Source organism: Halyomorpha halys, unplaced genomic scaffold (genome assembly GCF_000696795.3).
Source record: "Halyomorpha halys isolate HHAL.00 unplaced genomic scaffold, Hhal_1.1 Scaffold1039.1, whole genome shotgun sequence".
In the NCBI taxonomy this organism is placed as follows: domain Eukaryota; kingdom Metazoa; phylum Arthropoda; class Insecta; order Hemiptera; family Pentatomidae; genus Halyomorpha; species Halyomorpha halys.
The window spans coordinates 124,628-133,022 of record NW_027105076.1 but is presented as its reverse complement, the minus strand read 5'-3'; positions in this window follow the sequence as shown (position 1 = coordinate 133,022).

Sequence of the window (8,395 nt, the reverse complement as noted above, 5' to 3'; positions counted from 1 at the left end):
CTCAAGGTCATATTCTTTTCATAAGCATAAGAGGAATATTAGGTAATAAAGGAGAAGCATATGGGTTTGGGTGCATAGAAATTTTATCATAAAAGAATTAGTACCTGTTTTTTTCCAAATCGGCAACATATGGAACAATGAGGTCTTAATGGATGGCTTGATTTGGAACACAGTACGGAGCATGAAGGATTTTACGAAATGTTTTGGATTGTAAGGATTGGATAAGAGAGGAATTCGATGATTTAGTGGACCCCTAAAGTTCAACTCTACAAGTCCAGATAAGCCTTATTATAGTCATACGAATGAGTCTTTTGAAATTAGTTGAAAGTTTAGACTGTCTAGTAAATGCCGTAGTATTCGGAATCGAGGAGCAGTTTCTTGTCTTTTCAGTATTGTATAAGGATTTCGTGGCAGTCTTTTTTCCAGATATGTTTTAATTTTTTTAAATTATATCATATTACATCGGACTAGCTTGAGTAGTATAGAATAGCAAAATTCAAGCAAGCTGTTTTATAAGTCAATTAATTAAAATTTAAGAATGTGGTAATCAGAGTTAATTTTTTGCTTTTCTTATAGCGTATAGGTAATGTAAATACAACTAATTTAGTATCTTATTAGAGAATCAGCTAATTATTCTGACTTTTCTCTTCTAAATAATTTATTAACTGATAAATTATGTTTACAATCAGTTACCTTTATATGTTAGACTAAGCATTCCTCAAACTTTGTTGTTATCCTTACTATCCTAACAATATACTATTGGGATTATAAAATATAGGTTTTGTATTAAACGAGCACTGGGGTAGAGATGATATCAGTTGTCAATAGAACGGAGCCTGTTATAGTTCCTGGTCTTATTTAGGGCTGTAATACCAGGGCTGTGAATGGCTGATAAGAACTTCTGGGAAAGGGCTTATCGGGTAAGGAGGGAAGAAGGTCGGTCACTCGATATAATTGGGTTATAGAGGTCCCTATTGTCCTCATTATTGGATAGCAGCTCCTAATTTGTCGGCTAATGAACTGTCCAACTGCCGAGTTGAGTATGCGTCAAGTATATCCGACTAGATGAAAACCCTATATTGGGTATCCTATTATTTCCTAAAATAGTTCCTATATAAGTTGTATCCGATTGAATTAAATGTAAAAATGTCTTTATTTACAAATTTATTAAGGCCCATCTATCCCTAATTTTACTTTTTTTATTTATGTGTACTTATTATGATCTCACTTTTATTTAGTCATGATAAATATTATTTTTTTAAAATTATTTTCTGAGTATTTTTGTACATTTCAATTACAACTTATATATGAAATATCGATTACATTTTTTCTGTAAATATTTTGTCCATATAACATTAAAAATAGAACACTACTCTACTAAATAAACTAAGCGAGTTTTTATTTTTCTTAAGGTGCCACTACACATTTGCCAAACAATGGTGAATTCGCGCAAGCGTAAGTATGTGGATAGGTTATTTGTTTTGGCTGGTACAAGTTGGTCTGAATTTTTGTGGCCGAACCACCAAAAATGTGGGCTACATCCACGCGTTTGTGTTCAGTTAGCTTTGTTTTAGAACTGCCATCAGATAAATATTTGTGCTCTTTGTGTTTTAATTAATTAAATAATTTCTTCAAACTCCTGATTCAATAATTAGCTCTAGTTTAAGATTATATATTTTAAAATTCTATCGGTTTGGTGTAAACCGTGCCAGGGGGCAGCGGTAGCAGCTTGGTAACGCGCCAGTCTACCACAGGTTGTCGGATAGAATCCCCGGTCCCACCCGGACTTTTTCAAGCACAAAATAATTTAAAACTCACTGGCAACCTCCCCCGGGCATTTGTGAAACCCGTTACCCAATGGATGGCACTCACAAAAATAGGCGTGGGAGTGACGAACCCACCTCGCGAAAAAAGCCACGTCAAGAAACGCGCGATGTAATAGTAAATGCATCGTGTAGAAATACGATGTATTTACTAATACATGGTGCGCGGACTTAGGCCTCTATGGTTTCTTGCTCATAAAATAAATAATTGGTATAAATATATTATTTCAAATCTTGTTAATAAACTTTAACAGTTTATTTTTTATTGAACCTAGCACAAATACATATTTCTAAAAACCTTTTATGTATAGATAATTTATTAAATTAACAAGTTTCTGGATAAAATTCTGAACGAAGGTTGAATTTATAGGTTATGTTTCCTACTTTCCTTTCTTTTTAGCCTATCTTCTTGGGCTCTTCAGCTGTTCTAAGGCTGACCGTACATTATATTTATTCAAACATATAATTATTTATTTATATTTACATATTCATATATTTATGTATTTATATTATGTATATTTATGTATTAGTTGATACAGAGAAGCTTCAAGAGGACTTGAATCAAATTAGTCCTTGGGCACAAGTGCATTCGGGTGCATTTTCATGTGCTGCTGCTAATGGTATCATTAATTATGTACGTTCAGCAACGGAAGAGATAAAACAATTTTTTTTTAATGAATTCGATTTTCGTACTCAGTCCGTGTTTCGGCACCACTAAATTATCGTCGAGAGAAATCAGTGAATAAAAGGATGTAAAATAACTCGTAATACTAAAATGTTTAGTAAACAGGAATTTTCCTATTTTAAATCTTTTAAGTTATATTATTAATTTAATTTATTGTTATATCAACTTGAATTGATATTCTAAAAATGAAAAAAAATCTTGTTGGAACTAAAAGTGATATGTTTGCTAAGGTGAATTTGTTTTGTTTTTTTCTACGAATTTCACAACTATTAATAGCGAACTCGACATTGTCTTGACAATTTGTAGGATTTAACAAATCCTTCCTCTTTTATCCTAAGGTGTTGGCATACCATGCACTCCTATAAATGAAAAGTGAAGCCTAGGGGAGGGGAGTAGACCACGCCTGTGGAGCTCAGGTTACCTTTCAGGTTGATAAGAATGTCCACCATTGGAATTGAAACTGAAACAGCTTAGGCTCCTAAGGGACCTGATCCTTTTCCACACCTCTGCCACACACCTAGTGTTCATCACAAGAACTGCCTTTTCGCCATAGTTTTTCTTACCAGGAAAAATTGCAACACTTTCCAGTCTACTCCTTCCCCTAAGGTTTATTCTTTTATTGTACGAAAATATTTTTGTTCTATACTATTATTAATAATTAAAAACTAACTTACCTTTTGATAATAATTATGAAGTACTTCTTATTCGTCTACGAAATTGCCTTTTTCTTTAATAGATAAACTATTTCACTGAAAAACATTATTTATCATTCCCGTAATTTTCTTTATTCGAAACTTCTCTTCAACCAATTCATAACAAGACTACGTTGCGTGTCTCTATGTGTAGAATGAAATTATATTTACATACTAAACTGTTTAAAGAATTTTATGGAAAATGGTTTTCCAGCACGTTACTACAATAATTATAGACTCTACTAACTTTTCATTAAATAAATTTTAATTTAATTCATATTTTCAAAGCATGTAAAGGATCGCATGTTTAAATTGTCCATAAATTTAATCCAGTAGAAGTTTAATTTGTCACACTTGCATGTCGATTAAACTTATTTATCGTTTGTAAATTGTTTCTTTCCAGTTCATTGTATAAATATTTTCACATAAAACTAGCAAACCTAGGGTCTGATAGCAGGGGAATAATTTTTTAATGAATTATAAATATTACTCCAACGGCACTTGTAATGGTAGTATACAATTTATATTGGTTTTTTCACCCGAACCGTGAAGAACCAATTAATTCTATCAGGTAGAAATTGGGAATATGCCTTTAATATAAACTCATCGATGTTTCGTCCTGAAGCTGCTTCTCCCATGCGTTGGGCGATAAAATTTATTGTTGTCCAAGAAAATTGTGTGACCACAACATTTTAGTTATCTATATGGTCTTATTAAGTCAAGACACTTTTGAAATTGATTTCCAGTTCATAATTACTTCTGATTAATACGATAATTACTGGGTAAAACGAAGACTAGTTGTATTAGGTTATATGAACTGAGAACTTAACGCAACTCGTTTTTTTTTTTTTTTATTTCTTGTGATTACTATGAACTACTTCCGATTTTTATTATTTCTTTTGTAAATTTAATCACCATTCAAAACTTATTTTTTTCAAAAATAATGTTTATTTCTCAAAATTCCATATAAACCTTTCCAACCATCCTAATCCTTTGGTTCAAACCTTATCTAGTTCCACCCATCCCTACAGCCCACCTAGAAGGTTGAAACGCCAGTGGCCAAGAGACATATTAAAATAAAAATGGACAATTGGAGTTCTGGCAATAGTCAGATTCTCCACTCAAGTTGAGTGTTTGTTTTTTTTTTTAATTTATTTTATTTTATTTATTTTAGTATGTATGATATTCATTCATCACTATTACATATTGTCCACAACTGTGGGACAGATTTTAATATCTATCAATAAAAAAAAAATGTTTAATTTTTATGATGATTTTTTTTCTGATAGATAAATCGTGAATTTTGATAGTTTTAAACCTTCCCAAGATAACATGGAACATTTAAAAAAAAAAAACAGCGCGTAAATAAATCTAGTAGTTTTTATGTTTTCTAAGACAAAGTTACGGATATACCCTTTCATACATACAGAAAAAAAAATAATTTACTGAAGAATAAAATAAATATTTTCATGTTGCTACAGTTGGTCAAACAATATCATAACGTTTTGACAATTGTCATAATAACCATACAATCAATGAAACTAGTAATTGTAATTTTGTCTTACCTATCATCGGAAATATAGTAAGGTGATGATTAATAAATAAGTTTTTTTTTTCGAAACATAAAGGGAATTAATTTAAAGTAGAAGAATTGTAGTAATCGTAAGTTATGTGATCACATCAGATGTGATTTTAAGTAAAATGTATAAATTCATGTTTTAGCAAGAATGAATATGATACTAGTATAGCATAGTATACATATGAAGATAATAAAATTTAAAATCAAAAAATTCAAGGTGAATTATTTATGTTAAAATATATTTCTGAGAACAAGATATGGTTGTAATAAATTCCCGTGGTTCATTAGTTCGATTTAATAGTACGTGTTAGAGTCCTTTTCTCCCACGTTTATATCAGCTTGCTTACTTTTATTCTTAATTTGAGTTTCTATGATGCAGGCAATGGATTACAACATAAATCACAGTCAATCAAGATGAAGGATTAGAGCCCCTCTAAAATTACATGTTAAAATCTGACAGACATGTAAACACAGTAACTATACAAACAACTAGACAAGTTATTAATGCCGTCACAATTTGGAGGGGTGTTCTGCTTACTTCATCGTAAAAAATGTAACAGGAGGGGCCTCTGGCCTGGGGCTGTTAGTGATGCGCATCCTAAGGGTGGGAGGGAGTCTTTTGTTATAGCTCAAGTCAACAACGAAGTCCGAAGCCAGTAATACTGCTGTTAACTAACCGTAGGGCGACAATGGTCTTCTGTTTTTCTATCGCAGGATTTTATGAATGTTTTTTAAACAATTAACTATTATAATTATCTAAAACCGCCTGCTCATAATTTGAGATTTGACGTTTCAAGATACATACCTATTTTCCAAAAATTAAATACCTCCATCTACTGCATTCTGTCTATGAATTTTCTCCGAGATTAAAGGGCCAATATAATTAAATCTGGCACTCAATTCACAGATCAGCCTAGAACGACACTCGTAACACGTTGCAACATTTCTTTTCAAAGCTGTATCCGATTAGAGGTTCCATGCGGCCATATCTCAGGCATTTATCAAGATTGAGGAAAAATATACTTATTACTTATATACTCATAAAATATAAAGTAAATACTAGGGTACAGACCGATCATCGAAAAGATTATATTGATTATATTTTCGTTCTTTACAGTTTCAAGCCAGAGTATCTAACCATATACTCTGTTCGCCATAGCTGAGGAACAATAACAAAAAAACCTATTTTTCTTTTGGCCATAGCACCAACAGGCCTGATGACTTTGATGAAAATTGTCTAAAGACTTCTAAATTTTTTAGTAATTGGTACGGCGGGTAGAGGTTAAAAAGGAACCTTTACCCAACCGTGAATAAAAATGAAAACAAAAGAAACGAATAGGTGAATTTTGTTATTATTGTATTTAAAAAGTTAACATAATACAGGAAAACAAAATATAGAAAATATACAAACTAGAAAAAAAACAGCACAAAGCAAACTTAAAACTATTACAAAAATTAAATAAAGGTTGAATAAGAGCAAAAGAAAAAATGTTTTTTATCACTATGGGTGATTAATGGGGCCCCTGCTGTGGGTAGATTACGTCCTGGTGAAGGTAGTTTGGAAAAGACATGTCTACCAACCTTGTACTCTTGGACGATGAACCGATGTGGCGGACCACCGTGAAGAAAATCACTTAGATGGCGAAGATGACAGACTGCTGGCTACTAAGATTAAGTAGATGGAATAAGCATAACAGCCGATGTGTGTGCAAACCAAGAGACTCACGAAGTGTATTATTTATTTTTTACAGTATAAAAACAAATAGGTCCCCATGCTTTTTGAACAATAAAAATATGTTACACAATCGATTTTTCATTTCGTTAAACGATGGATTGGCCACAACAGTAATAAATAATTTAGTAATTATTAACAGTCTTTTTAGCACCATAGCTACTCCGAGATTACTTGTGGTTTGCATTCTGCATTATTTTCCTGGACAATGAGTTATTAACTTATCATATTTACAATAAAATATGATTTAATTTGTGTTTTTGTACCGATATCCTTTAAAATACCATGGCAGTTAAAGTTTTAAATTAGTTAAAATATTTTTTACCGACATACCTTAATTTGATAGAGAGTATTTTATTATTCATCATCATTATATTTCTATGTTCTAATCCAATAGACTACATTTTTCATTAATGCAACGGATAAATTAATTGATATCGGAAAAGTGTACAGACAACAGTTAAGCAGTAAACCACTGGCTTAAAAAAGACATGAAAGTATGTTCAGTGGAGTGCCGTTTGACAACGGTTAATCTGGCATAGGTCAAGCACTAATCGGGCCAGTAGAAGAGATTAAGAGGGAAAGCTTTATCCAGTGGATTAGCAGAAAGCTTCGAGGATTAGGCAGGATAAGAATCCCAGGCTGGGGACAACCATCCATCTTGTGGCGAAAACCGTTCTTAATCCGTCTTACCATCTTAAACTCGCATTAACCTTCTCCTTCGTCAGCTCAACTAAAAGGTGTCTTTGCTAGGGTTGGAAGAAACCTGAGAGTTCAAGCAGGAATGAGTTGCATGCGCTTTTCAATTCCTTGGTATTGCTGAGGAAGGAAATGTTTGAGTTCATGGTGATTTAAATATGACTATTCCTACTAAGGTTTGAAGTATCACCATTGCTCGATAAAGAATTCAAAAAATTACTAATATTGCCATATTATTTGATGTCGGTTACAGCACTTTGATGGTTCCCGCAAATAGAAGCTGTTCCACAACCTCCTTTCTATTGTTTGTTCGACTACTTGTGTATTTCTATCAGGAAATTAATTGCACGCACACAAAGTTTGTGTAAGAATTTATTCTCATTAATGTGCTGACCTACATGACGGGCCATGAACAGCCATTGACTGGCAAATAAGATCTGCTTTGGGACTATATTTAGAGAACAATACCGCTCTCTTTTCTGTAATGATGGAACAACGCAATTGGCATACTCCTATAAAAAATATCTGCAAACTTTACAGAAGCTATATTTATTTAAGCTAACACTATAACATTATTGTTAAAAAAACTTATATTGCACAAGCATTATTTCTTAGACACATCCGAGATATTCAGTGTGAGTCGGCTACCTCCCGGTCTTACAAATTCTGCATCGGAAACATTACTTCTGGTGAAAAAACAATGAAGTAGTTCATGGTCGTTTCTGACATACAGGGGGGGGGGAGCTTTGACTTAAGGGTACCACCCTAATCTAACACCATAGGGGGAGGGGTCAAATTTTCATTTAGTGGGGCCACCACAGAAATAAAAGTCTAGCCTCAGGCAGGATAGCAACAGGAGCCACTTCCGTTCTCAGGTTGCAAAGGCCTTCGCCTTAACTCTCTGAGCTAAAACACCCTTAAGTACTTTTTCAAATGGTCTTAGTTTGAAAAGCACAAGGAAAGCTACAGAAGATCTTGTGCTTAATCTTCAGAATTATAAATGGCTCGAACAGGTGTCCTTGACACACGTTGAATTGTACAAACATTTTTAACTAAATAACACATTTATTTATAATCATTATTTAGTAATAAATAACACATTTTCACTTACATTCTCTTGAATTATATTCCTGGAAATAGATATTCCAGACATTTTATAGGAATAAAAATGAAAAAAATAATAAT